This window comes from Molossus molossus, unplaced genomic scaffold (assembly GCF_014108415.1).
Source record: "Molossus molossus isolate mMolMol1 unplaced genomic scaffold, mMolMol1.p scaffold_m16_p_4, whole genome shotgun sequence".
In the NCBI taxonomy this organism is placed as follows: domain Eukaryota; kingdom Metazoa; phylum Chordata; class Mammalia; order Chiroptera; family Molossidae; genus Molossus; species Molossus molossus.
In genome coordinates, this window is record NW_023425377.1 from 83,990,878 (window position 1) to 84,004,420 (window position 13,543).

Below are 13,543 nucleotides of genomic sequence, written 5' to 3' on the forward strand. Positions count from 1 at the left end.
GTTCTCTTCTATGAGTTTTATACTTTTAGCTCTTATTTTTAGGTTTCCGATCTGTTTTGAGTTAATTTTTGTATTTGATGGGAGGTAGTAGTCCACCATCTTTTTTGTTTGTTTGGGTGTATCTACTTGTTTCAGCATCATTTGTTGAGAAGACTGTTCTTTTCCTTATTGAATTTTGTCATTATTGTCAAAAAGCAATTGACCATAAATATATGGGTTTATTTAGTTTTTATTGTTTTAAAATTTTTATTTTTCACTTAAAGCTTATATTTAGTATTATCTTGTATTAGTTTCAAGTGTACAGCATAGTGGTCAATCATTTACTTTATAAATGTTCTTTACTTTCCATTCTATTCCATTGATCTGTATGTCTATCCTTATACCAGTACACACTGTCTTGATTACTGTAGTTTGATAATAATAAGTTTCAAAATCAGGAAGCATGAATCCTCCAACTTTGTTTACCTTTTTAAAGATCGTTTTGCCTATTTTGGGTTCCTTACATTTACATAGAAATTTTAGGATCACTTTGTCAATTTCTGCAAAAAGGCCAACTGGAATTAAAGAGGAATTATGTTATCTGTAGATCAGTTTGGGGAGTATTGTCATTTTTAAAATATTAAATCTTTCAGTCCATGAATATGAGATATCTTTTCACTTATTAAGATGTTCTTCGATTTATGTTGTATAGTTTTTGTTGTATAAATTTTGCACTACGTTGCTTAGATTTATTCCTAAGTATTTCATTCTTTTGGAAGGTATTGTAAAGGGAATTGCACTGTGGATTTCAATTTTGGGTTGTTCATTGCTAGTGAATAGAAATAAAATTTAATTTTGAGTGTTGATCTCGTATCCTGCAACCTTGAAGAATGTTTATTAGTTTTAGTCACTTTTTTTTTTGGTTAATCCTTACCCAAGGATATTTTTCCATTGATTTTTAGATAGAGTGGAAGGGAGGGAGAGGGAGAGAGAGAGAGAGAGAGACCGAGAGAAAATCATTGATGTGAGAGAGACACATAGATTGGTTGCCTCCCACACAACCCCAACCAGGGCTGGGGATTGAACCTGTAACCCAGGTATGTGCCCTTGAATGGGAATTGAACCTGTGATCCTTCGGTCCATGAGCCAACACTCTTAACTGCTGAGCCAAACGGGCCAGGGCAGTTCTAATCACTTTCTGTGTGCCCACTCTCATGTGGATTCCTTCAGATTTTCTACATAGAAGGTATGTCATCTGGGAACAGAGGTACTTTTACTTCTTCTTTTCCAATCTGGATTCTCTTTGTTAATTTATCCTGCCTTAGTGACCTGACTAGAATCTCCAGTACTGTGTTGAATAGAAGTAGAGTGAAGATCCTTGTGTTTGTTGTTTCTGATCATCCTGGCAAAGCTCTCAGTCTTTAACCACTAAGAATGAAGTCAGCTGTGGGTTTTTCAGAGATGTCCTCTATCAAGATAAGAAGTTTTGCTTCCATTTCTAGTTTGTTGAGTATTCTATATCATGAAAGGATGTTGGGTTATCAAATGCTTTTTCTTTTTTTTTATCCTCACCTGAGGACATTTTTCCATTTTTTTATTCAGATAGAGTGGGAGGGAGAGAGAGGGGGGGAGAGAGAGAGAGAAGCATCGATGTGAAAGGCACACATCGGGTGGCTGCTACCTGCACAACCCAACCAGGGCCAGGAACAAACTGCAACTGATGTACATGCCCGTAGCAGGAACCGAACCCAGGTCTCTCTGGACCGCAGGACGATGCTCTACCCGCTGAGCCAAAGTGGCCAGGGCTCAAATGCTTTTTCTATATCTATTAAAATAGTTTCATGGGTTTTGTCATTTATTAATATAGTGTATTACATTGATTGAATGAACCTTGCTTTCCTGAGATAAATCTCGCTTGGTCATGGTGCATAATGTATTTGACATGTTGTTGCATGTGTTTTGTTGAGAATTTTCCATAAGGGATATTGGTCTGTAATTTTTTTTCTTATAATGTCTTTATCTGATTTTTACAGACCTCATAGAATGAGTTGGGAATTGTTTCTTTTTTTGTTTTTTTGAAAGAGTTTGCGAATGGGATGTGTGTGTGTTATTTTTAGAACCTTTGGTAGAATTTACTAGTGAAACTGCCTGGACTTTATTTTGTGGAAGATATTTTACTACTAATTCAGTCTTTACTTGCTATAGATCTATTCAGATTTTCTGTTTCTTGAATCAGTCAGTACTTTGTTGTAGGAATTTGTCCCTTTCATCTTGCTTATGTAATTTGTTGGCATACAGTTGTTCATAGGATTCCCTTACAATCCTTTTTATTTCTGTAAGTTCAAAAGTAGTATCTTCTCTGTCATTACTGATTTTAGTAATCTGAGTCTTCTCTCACTTTGTTTTGTCAATCTACCTAAAAGATTTTCAACTTTGTTGACCTTTTCAAAGAATCAACTTATTATTTTACTAATTCTTTTTCTCTATTCTATTTCTGTTTCCTGTTTTATTTTTTGTTCTCTCCTCTATATTATTTCCTTTCTTCTGCCCATCTTGGATTTACTTTGCTCTTCTTTTTCTAATATTTTAAGGTGGAAGTCTAGGTTATTGATTTGAGATTATTTTTCTTTTTTTAATACAGGCATTTGCAAGAATAAATTTTCCTCAAAGCACTTCCTTAGCTGTATCTCATACATTTTTGTATGTTGTACGTGTGTTTTTTAGTCATCTAAAAGTATTTTCTAATTTTTCTCATGATTTCTTCTTTGACACATTGGTTAGAGCTATGTTGTTTAATTTTTACATATTTATTAATGTCTCAATTTCTTTTTGTTAATGATTTCTATTTTATTTCATTGAGTTTGAAGAACAAACTTTGTAAGATTTAAAAATCATTCAGACTTGTTTTATGGCCTAACATTTGGTCTACCCTGGAGAATGTTCCACATGCACTTGAGAATGTGTTCTGCTGTTGTTGAGTGGAATGTTCTATATGTTTGTTAGATTTCGGTGGTTTTTAATGTTGTTCATGCTTTCTGTTTTCTTGTTGATCTTCATTCTTGTTGTTGTGTCTATTATTGAAAGTGGAGTATTGACATCTTTAACTATTATTATAGGAATATTTATTTCTCCCTTCAAGTCTGTCAGTTTTTGCCTCAAGTATTCTGGGGCTACATTGTTTGGTGCATATATGTTTTTAATTATATTTTCCTCATGAATTAATCTTTTTATTGTTAAAAATGTCCTCTTGTCTCTTGTCTTTAAGTCTGTTTTATCTAACATTAGTATAGCCACTTGAGTTTTCATCTGTTTAGCATTTATATGATATTTCTTTTTTCATTCTTTTACTTTCAACTTAATTTGTGTCTTTGAATCTAAAATGTATCTCTTCTAAACAGCATACATTTAGATTGTGTTTTTAAAATCTATTTAAATGTAATGTAGTTATGATTAGGGAGGATTTACATCTGCCATTTTGTCATTTGTTTTTAGTCTTTAAAAAAATTTTTTTTATTGAATTTTTTGGAGTGACATTGGTTAGTAAAATTTATACATGTCTCAGGTGTACAATTCTAGAACACATCATCTGTGTATTGTGTTGTACATTCATCCCAAGTAAGCTTCTTTCATCACCATTTATCTCACCTACACCCTCTTCTATACCCCACCCTCGCCCCCCTTTCCCTCTGGTAATCACTGTACTGTTGTCTGTGTCTATGAGGATTTTTTGTTACCCAGCTCTGCAACCCACCTCCCCTCTGACAGCTGTCAGTCTGTTCATTATCTATGAGTCTGTTTCTATTTTGTTTGTTAGTTTATTTTGTTCATTAGATTCCGCATGTGAGTGAAATCATATGGTACTTGTCTTTCTTTGACTGGCTATTTTCATTTAGCATAATGCTCTCCAGGTCCATCCATGCTGTTGTAAAGGTAAGATTTCCTTATTTTTTTTTTTTTTTTTTTTTTTACAACCAAGTTATTTGTCTTCAGCCTTGTGTCTGTCTTGTTTCCTTGTGTTTCCTTGTGTTCTTCTTCTGTGTTGAATAAATATTTTCTAGTGTACCAGTTTAAATCCCTTGTTACTTCTTTGCTATATTTTTTTGAGTTATTAGTGTTTGCCCTCGGGATTATCATTAACATTTTAATTATTAACAATTTAGTTTGGATTATTACAAACTTAATTTCAATAGTGTAGAAAAACTTTGCTCCTTTATTGTTTAATTCCCATTCCCTACCCCTTCTTTGTGCTATTGTCATGTAAATTAACATACTTCCATATTGTGTGTCCATCAACTTAGATTTATAATTATTGTATTATCCAGCTTTTTCGTTTTTTTAATTTATTGTTCTTTATTGTTCTTAGAGAGAGTGAAAGGGAGAGAGAGAGAGAAACATCAATGAGAGAGAATATCGGTTGGCTGCCTCCTGCATGCCCCCCCACTGGGGCTTGGGCCTACAACCTGGGCATGTACCCTGACCTGGAATCGAACTGGTGACCTCTTGGTACACGGGTCGACGCTCAACCATAGAGCCACACCAGCCGGGCTATCCACCTTTTTTAATCAATTAGGAATAAAAGGGATTATAAGAAAACATACATTTATACTGTCTTTTATATTTACCTATGTAGTTACTTTTACTGGCACTCTTTATTTTCTTCATGTGTATTGAATTACTGTTTAGTGTCCTTTTGTTTCTGCTAAAGGAACGCTTTTTTTTTGTAGAGCAGGTCTGCTGGTATTAGAATCTCTCTGGTTTTGTCTGGTAATGACTTCATGTCTTCATTTTGGAAGAACAGTTTGTTTAGATCAGAGTTTTTGTTTGACACTCTTGCCTCCCCTTTTCCAAATACTTTGATATATCATCCTACTGCCTTCTGACTTCTTGGTTTCTGATGAGAAAAATCACTATTAATCTTCATGAACATTCCTTATATATAATGAATTACTTCTCTCATGCTTCTTTCAAATTTTCTCTCTGTCTTTGGTTTAAAAACCATTATGATGTTGGCATGGATTCTCTTGAGTTTACTCTACATAAAGACTGCGGAGCTCCTTGCATATGTAGATTAATGTTTTTCATTAAATTAGGAAAATTGGCCATTATTTTTCAAATATATTTTCTTTTCTCTTTTTTTCTCTTGGGACTCTCATTGTGTGTGTGTGTGTGTGTGTGTGTGTGTGTGTGTGTGTGTATGGCCCATAGGCCATATAAGGTATGCAAAATCCATACATGCTAACATCACATGCCTCACCAAATTAACCTGACCAAATATGCAGGCTAATTTTTAAGTAGATAATTTTGTATGGACCATAAATGATCTTATAAATATCCAAATGGCCCTTGGCAGAAAAAAGGTTTCCCACCCCTGGATACATGATGGTGTCCCATAGGTTTTTGAGACTCTGCTCTATTTTTTTCATCCTCTTTTTCTTTCTGTTTTTTTGTAATAGGTAAGTTTACTTGACCTGTCTTCAAGTTTACTGATTATTTCTTCTGCCAGTTCACATCTGATATTGAGCCTCTTTAGTGAATTTTTCACTTCAACTTATTGTACTTTTCAACTACAGAATTTCTTTATGATTCTTTCTTATAATTCCTGTCTCTTTATTGATACTCTGTTTGGTTTGGTTTTTAGGCATGTTTTCTTTCGTTTTTTGAATATCTTTAAAATAGCTGATTAAATCTTTGTCTTGTAATTCCAACATCTGGACTTCTTCAAAGACACTTCTTATTGACTGCTTCTTTTACTATGTATTTGTCATAGTTTCTAGTTTATTTTCATGGTTTTGTTTTCTAAAACTGGACAGTTTGAATAATATAATTTAGAAATTCTAGAAATCAGATTTCTCCCCACCCCTGGATTTCTTACTATTGTTGTTGCTCTTTGCTTTTTTAGTGACTTTTCTGAACAAATTCTATAAGGTTATTATTCTTTGTATGGCTACCGACATCTCTTTCTTGTTAGCTTAGTGGTCAACTAATTAGTAGAGAGAGATTTCCTTAAATGCCTGGAATCATTAAGTTTCCCAGCTTTGCTGAGGGCTCTGCATATGTTTTGGGGCATGCCTTTAATGCTCAGGAAGGCAGTTAATAATTCTGCCTTAGCCTTCACTTTCTCTCTGAACTATTTCTCAAGGTCAACTAGAAGTTAAGAACTTAAGGCTTTAACAGTTTTTTATTGTGTGTGCATGTTATCCTGGTCATGTGCATAGACCTAGGCATGTGCACAGCCCTCCCATGGGCCTGGCCTTCTAGGTTCCCAAAAATATGACAAAGCTTTTCAAAGACCCTCATAGACTAATCTTGTTCCTCAACTTTTAAAATATTTTGATCAGCTCCTTATTTGCCCCAGTTGTTAACATCACCTCAGGCACCTGCACTGTTGAATGATTGCCACGAATTGCTTTCAACAGACCACTTCCCTTCTTTTGCTTCTCCCAGGAAAAATACTGTTCACATTGAATGCAGTCTGAATCTGGCCAAATAAGGACAGGCCTTGTAAATGGGAGTTTACAGGGAATCCCCAGACAGGTCAAATAATGAGTTCTCTTAGGAGAGTGTTTTGAGGAACTTCAAACTTGTTATACCCCCTCTAGTGGCAATGAGGACACTTCTGGTTTTCATTGTGATTGCAGAAATGTTGGTTTTCAAGTCTCAATGCTGAGATGAGAGGGGTGGATTTAAGTCAAGTTCAAAATGTTATAAATCTATTTTTACAGCTTTTTTTTTTAAGCACTTTTTGGATTGTTACAAGCCTTTGGGTAATTTCCAGAGTTATGAAAAAGTTGATTCTGATCATTTTTGCCAGCACTTTTATGGTAGAACAGCTTTTGCTCTTATTGTTTTTATGAAGGACTGGTTTTTCAGAGCTCCTTACAATGCTGTTTTCACTGACATCACTCCAGTTCAGTAGATTTTGAAGTAAAGCCTAACCCCAAAAGATTTCTACTGTAGAGCTGTCCTCAAAAAATAGCCGTGACTGGTTTGGCTCAGCAGTTAGAGTGTTGACCTGCATACCAAAGAGTTGCAGATTCTATTCCGGCCAAGGGCACGTATCTCGGTTGCAGTTCAGTACCTGGCCCTGGTCAGGGTCATGTAGGAGGCAGCCAGTCTATGTGGCTTCTCTCACATCGATATTTCTCTCCATATATATATTTTACTCTCTCTCCCTCCCTCCCCCTCTATCTGAAGATAAATGGGAAAATATCCTCAGGTGAGGATTGAAAAAGAAAAAAATATGTGTGTGTGTGTGTGTGTGTGTGTGTATGTGTACACACACACACACACACATACACATATATATACATGGAAGACAAACACAAGCATACAAGAACTGGGGAATGCAGCACCAATAAACCTGGCTGGTCATGCATTGCTTACTGGCAGTGATATGTTCTGAGAAATACATCGTTAGGTGATTTCATCATTGTGATAACATCATAGAAACCTGGATGGTATAGCACATACTACACAGCTATGTTATATGTCGTGTCACAGTCACATATGCAGTCTGTCGTTGACTGAAACATCATAATGCAGTGCATGACTGTACCGATAAAAACTGCTTGATGAGCCCTGGCCAGTTTGACTCAGCAGTTAGAGCGTCGGCCTGCGGACCAGAGAGTCCCGGGTTCGGTTCCTGCTAAGGGCGCGTACCTCGGTTGCAGTTTGTCCCCGGCCCAGTTGGGGTTGTGTGGCTGGCAGCCAATCAGTGTGTCTCTCTCACACTGATGTTTCTCTCTCTCTCTCTTTGCCCTCTCCCCCTCCCGCTCTATCTGAAGATGAATGCAAAAATGTCCTTGGGTGAGGATTAAAAAAAAAAACAAAAACTGCTTGATGAAGAAATCTTACAATCAAAAATTAAATTGAAAATATACAATTAAAGCATTAACTCAAGAGGGGAAAAGAGGACCTTCTAGGGAGCATGAAAATAATTTATATCTTTGAGGGATAGTCACATGTATATACAATGTGTCTAAACTTGTTTAACTATACACTTAAGTAGTAGTGCACTTTACTATATAAAAGGCTTCAATTAAAAACAAAACTACAGAACTTAGGAATGGGAAACTATATGGTAAATCCTAAATTCATTAAATCTAGAACTGTGAGTAACAACTATGGGAATTACAAATCCAGAACAGAATGTAAATGTTGACCATGCAAAAATGTCATCCAAATATCAGGAGTTGGGTGTGAAGGCTGGGAAGGGAGATGGGGAAAGTATAGTCTATGTGTGTGTATTAGTTATCTATTGCTACATAAAAGTTTACATCAGAACTTAGCGACGTGAATCCTAACTCTTCATTACCTCACTCAGTTTCTATGGGTAAGGAATCCAGGAGCAGCTTAGGTCATTGTGATTCAGGGTGTCTCAGGAGGTTGCAGTCATCAGCAGGCTTTACTAAGGCTAGAGAACTCACTTCCAAGATGGCTTACTTGCAGAACTGTTAGAATGCCTCAGTTCTTTGGCCCATGGATTTCTCCATAGGTCTGGTTGAGTGCTCTTACAACATGACAGCTAGCTTCCCTCAGAACCAACTATCTCAGAGACAGAACAAGGCATAAATTGTAATGTTTTTCATCACCCAGCCTCAGAAGTCAGAGACTATCATTTCGGTCATATTCTACTGATTGTAGAGACCAACCCTGAAGTTGTTTTGGAGGGGGTTACACAAAGGTAAGAAGACTAAGAGGATTATTGGGAGTTTACTTGGAGGCTGGCTACAACAGTCTGCTAATTTCCCATTTTTCTAGCCAGGAATCATTAGATAATGCCCACAAGTTAGACAGTAATGCTTCTACTCTCCTAATGTTTTAGTATAATTCTTTTTCCTTGCTTTAGTCTACTCTTTTAGTAATCTCATTCCCCATATAGAAGCATTTACTAAACTTGAGTAGATCTATCATTTCACTCTAAATTGTTTAAAATTTTGTTTCCTGAGTTAAAATCAGATCAAACTAAATTTAATGCTAATTAATTTTAAAATTCTGTCTATAGTATGATCTCATTTTAGTAGTTATTTTTGTCTATTCTATGTTTACTTTTATGCTTGAAGTGATCTTATAATGAGGGTCATTAGGTGGGTTTTTTAAATTAGCTTTACTCTGACTTTTTCTACTTTGAATTGCTTAGAACTCCTTTTTATAATGAGCATGTATGGTGTTTACAAAGAGAAAGTTAGACTTTCAAAATAAGTTTTTAATATTTAGTTATGGTGAGACTGTCTCATGACTATTAATTAGAGTATAAAATTAGGTACAGCCTATGGGGGAAAGTCTGGTAGTACCTATAACAAACTAATGCTATTTATATGGTGTGAACTAAAAATTCCATTCCTGTGAATTGACCCTAAAGTATTTATTCATATGTACATAGATATGCATAGAATCTTCACTGCATCATCATTTATAATAGTAAAACATTAGCAGCAACTGAAATGTCCAGTAATAGATAAGAGAATACCGTGTAGCCATTAGAATGATGAAGATTCATAATGTACTACATGTGAAAATTCCAAAACATTATGTAAGAAATGCAAGTTACTTATTATGTAGAGAATAATTCCAAATGTGTGTTTAAAAAACAACTAGGAGTGTGTGTGTGTGCATGCGTGCGCGTGCTCGTGTTCACATACGTTTATGTAGTAAATACATAGGAAAGAGCCTGGAAGAATTTATACCAAATAAACAAGAATACCTTTAGGACAGGGAATATGAGAGGGGTTGGGGATGGAAGACTTTTTTCTATTTGCATGTTTGTGAGTTATTTTTGTGGAGAATGCTGCATGTGTTTTAACTTAAAAATTGTGGAAGGAGAATTGTAGAGATAACTGCAGTTCTCAAGTAGAGCTTGAAGAAACATGTTTCACTTTTTCAACTTAAAAAGGATCATGAGAATTTGGGGTCTCAAATAGTTCATTCTTTTGTCAGTTAATTCAATTGTCCACACAAAAGAGGCTGAGATTCTAAGCTACAAGAATGAGGATTGAAGAGAACAAGAAGAAAATTTCAGGAAGAGAAAGTTTGAGTTTAGTAAACATGTTGAGTTGGGGGTAAGAGTAGAGTAGAATATAAAACTAAGATGGGGCACTGGAAGAAGAACAGATTACAAGGAAGAGGATAATGAATTAAGTTTACTGTTAATGACCTGTTGGAAATTCTCATGAAGCTAACTAGCAAATGGTTTTTGAAAAAAACAGTCGGTGTTCTGGCATTTAGGTGATGTTTTAAATTATGATTGTTGATGGTTGAGATGTCCAAGGAAGAGTATATAGAGAGAAGATGCCTAAAGGGTAATTAGGGGCACTAACACATAAGGAGCTCGCAAAGCAATTCCTGCAGTTGCATTGGAGAGTTGTGTCCAGCATTCCAAGGATGATGATGATGTGAGTGGTCAACCGTGTCACATTCCACAGGAAGTGGGAGGAAGCAGATACATTTAAAATTGTAGTGTTCGAGAATTGGACAAGAATGGGTAGTGGTAGAGAGCCCTCTAGTGGAAGGGAGCATGGCTTTTGAGGAACTGGAAGAAGCCTGATAGAGCTGAAGCTCAGAAAAGAATGTGAATGAGGCTGGCAAAAAGGCATTTTAATCCTTTGAACACAATGTGATCACTTTCTTATTGGAAAGAAATAATCAGGGGTTAGTTTTAGTCTCAATGTATGAAGGTTATATGTAAGTTTTCTTCTGCCCTGTGAAAGGTAGAAAAGAGGCTTTAAGGAGCAAAAACTTGTAGAGAATATTTTTTTCCAGCATTGGGAAGTAAGAGGAGAGTTAGGGAAATTTTTTTCCTAAGGAGTAACACAAAAACTGGTAGTAAAGAGATGCTGCATGGCCTTTGACACCAAGCTCACCTGAAGTTCCAAAGGTATGGAGCAACCCCAGAAGGATGAGTTAGGGAACTTGACCTAATCAGTAAGCTGCTAACTGAGAAAAATCATTTTTAAAAATGTGTTGTACACATTTGATTTTCATAATACTTCTTCTGGAAAAACTACCTGCTTTATTACTTCGTTTTCTATATTTATTATATGAAAACAGATTAAATTTACAGGGAAGAAGTTTTTTTTTATTTTTATTTCCTGTCACACAAAAGACTAGACAGGATATTCTTTATTACCTTCTCTCCATTAGTTTTATTAAATTAATAATTATGCATAGAGAAAATTGTGGAACTACATATATTAACAGTTAATATTGTTTACCTCAGGGTGGAATTATTCAGGGAAGGCTGAAATTAACTTCTTTTTTTGTGAGTTATTGTTTAACTAAATGACAGTGTTTATAAAACAACCAGTAAAATATGTAGTGTTTATAAGGGAAGGCTAAATATAAAATAAATTAATACATATTTGTAGAATGATTAACAATATAGAGGTGTACAGTGTAGGAAGTCTGCCACTCTACTATCTTTGGCCATATGTTATATAAATATATATATATATACTTTTTCATTTAAGTCATGGGCATTTTTCCATATTGACACATATCAATTTATACTTTGTTTTTCTAAATACTGCATAGAATTTTTAAAATTTTGGGAGGGGCATAGAATTTGTAAAATTTTGGGAGGGGCACTTTTTAATTGAAATATATACAGAGAAAAGTGTCTAGGTTAATGGCGTTCACAAAGTGAAGACAAGCGTATAACCACCATCCAGATCAAGATCATGAATAGTGCTGAACACTACATAAGCTTTCCTCACACTGCCTCCCAGTAATTAACCTCTCCCTCCTAGCCATAGGTAACCACTATTCTGATTGATAGATAGATCGTATAGATAATTGTGTCTCATTTAGTTTTTTGTTTTTTTTTTTATCCTCACCTGAGGATATTTTTCCATTTTTTGTACAGATAGAGTGGGAGGGAGAGAAAGGAAGGGAGAGAGAGAGAGAAACATCGATGTGAAGAGACACATCGAGTGGCTGCCACCCGCACGACCAATCAGGGCCGGGGACAAACTGCAACCGAAGTACGTGCCCTTAGCGGGAACCGAACCCGGGTCTCTCCAGACCGCAGGCCGACGCTCTAACCGCTGAGCCAAACCGGCCAGGGCTCATTTAGTTTTATATAAACTGAATCATACAGCTATTTTTGGCTTTTTATATGCGTGTCTGACTTTTTGTGGCGATATTGTTTTTGTGATATTTATCCATGTGGTTGCATGTAACAGTAGTTTGTCTTTTGTCTTCTGTTTAGTGTACTAGTCTATAATAGAATGCATAAGTATCACAATTTATGCATTCTCCTGTTGATGGGTATTTGAGTTTTTTCAAATTGGGGACTATTATGGATAATGCTCATTTAAGCCTTCTTGTACATGTCTTTGGACACATTGCTACTGAGCATGTACACATTTCTATGAACTGTATACTGAGGAAAGAAATTGCTAGGTCATATTGTATGCATATGTTCAGCTTTAGTAGATACTACCCTTGTTTCCCAAAGTGACCCTGACATTTCACCCTTTCATCAGCAACCTGAGAAATTTATATATTCCATGTGCTTGCCAACACTTGGTATTGATGGCTTTTTTTTTTTTTTTTTGTGGTTGTTTGTTTTTGGTGGCTGATTTAGAACATTACTTTTAAAAATCTGCCCAGTTTTTTATTATGTGATTATACCATAATTAACTGATCTTCTTTTGAGGGGCTTTTGCCCTCTTCCCCCATTACAGCACCGCCAAAACCTAGACAGCACTAAAATCTAGTGGGCCCTGTGTTTGTTCTGTGTGATCTGACTGTGTAAGGGAGATTTAATACTGAAAGTAACAGAACTGATACAGTCTATTTTTTCTGAAAAGATTTTCTTCGAATTACCTTTGTTTTTTAGTAGTATGGTACCAATGTGAAGAATCTACATAAAAATGTTTTATTTTGTTGACATGAAAAGCAATTTTGATTTCATGGTGGTAAATGATTTTTTCCTTCACTCTTGTTTAAAAGTAGTATAATGTCCGAATCTAGATTCGTGGTAGAAAGCATTGCTGAACACAGCCAATTTTAAATAATTTGCATTATCTTAGAACAAGCATATAGTGCTAGCTGCCAATACCTGCTTCACATAGATCTTCAATCCATAGAAAACATGAGGTGTGAATTACTTGAGAATGTAATCACTTAGGTTTTGAAAAACGGAATTTCACCCTTTGAAAGTGAAAGGTGTTTCCAATTTAAGAACCTTGCTTCACAGCCCAACTTGTCTTTTTACAAAACTGCCCTTCCCCATTCCTCAAATTCTCTTCTAACAGGTTTTTTAAAGTATGAAACTCTCGGGGCAGGCTTTTAATGAGTTAAATGTGATCACCAGGCCTCCTGCTTCTTATGTTAGGGGGTGTGATTACTTCATGATAACCACTCTTCCTGTTGTGCGTTATAGCTTTAAACAGGTGTTGGCACAGGTGGTATTCAGTACTATCCAGTTACCATAAGTAATGCCTTGGGAGAGTTAAGATACTGTTAACCCTCTCTGATAGCTGACTGATCCTTTAGAAAGTACCTTAAGGACATATAAGACCATTTTATCTTTCCTGTTATTTGGTTTTGCCAGTTGTATGTT

General features: G+C 35.6%; 1 protein-coding gene across 6 annotated transcripts in view; it reads left to right on the forward strand.

Annotated features, from left to right (window-relative positions):
• The window catches only part of HMBOX1 (homeobox containing 1), a 122,591-nt gene that overhangs the window by 34,554 nt on the left and 74,494 nt on the right, over positions 1-13,543 (forward strand). The gene's annotated exons all lie outside the window — the stretch shown is intronic.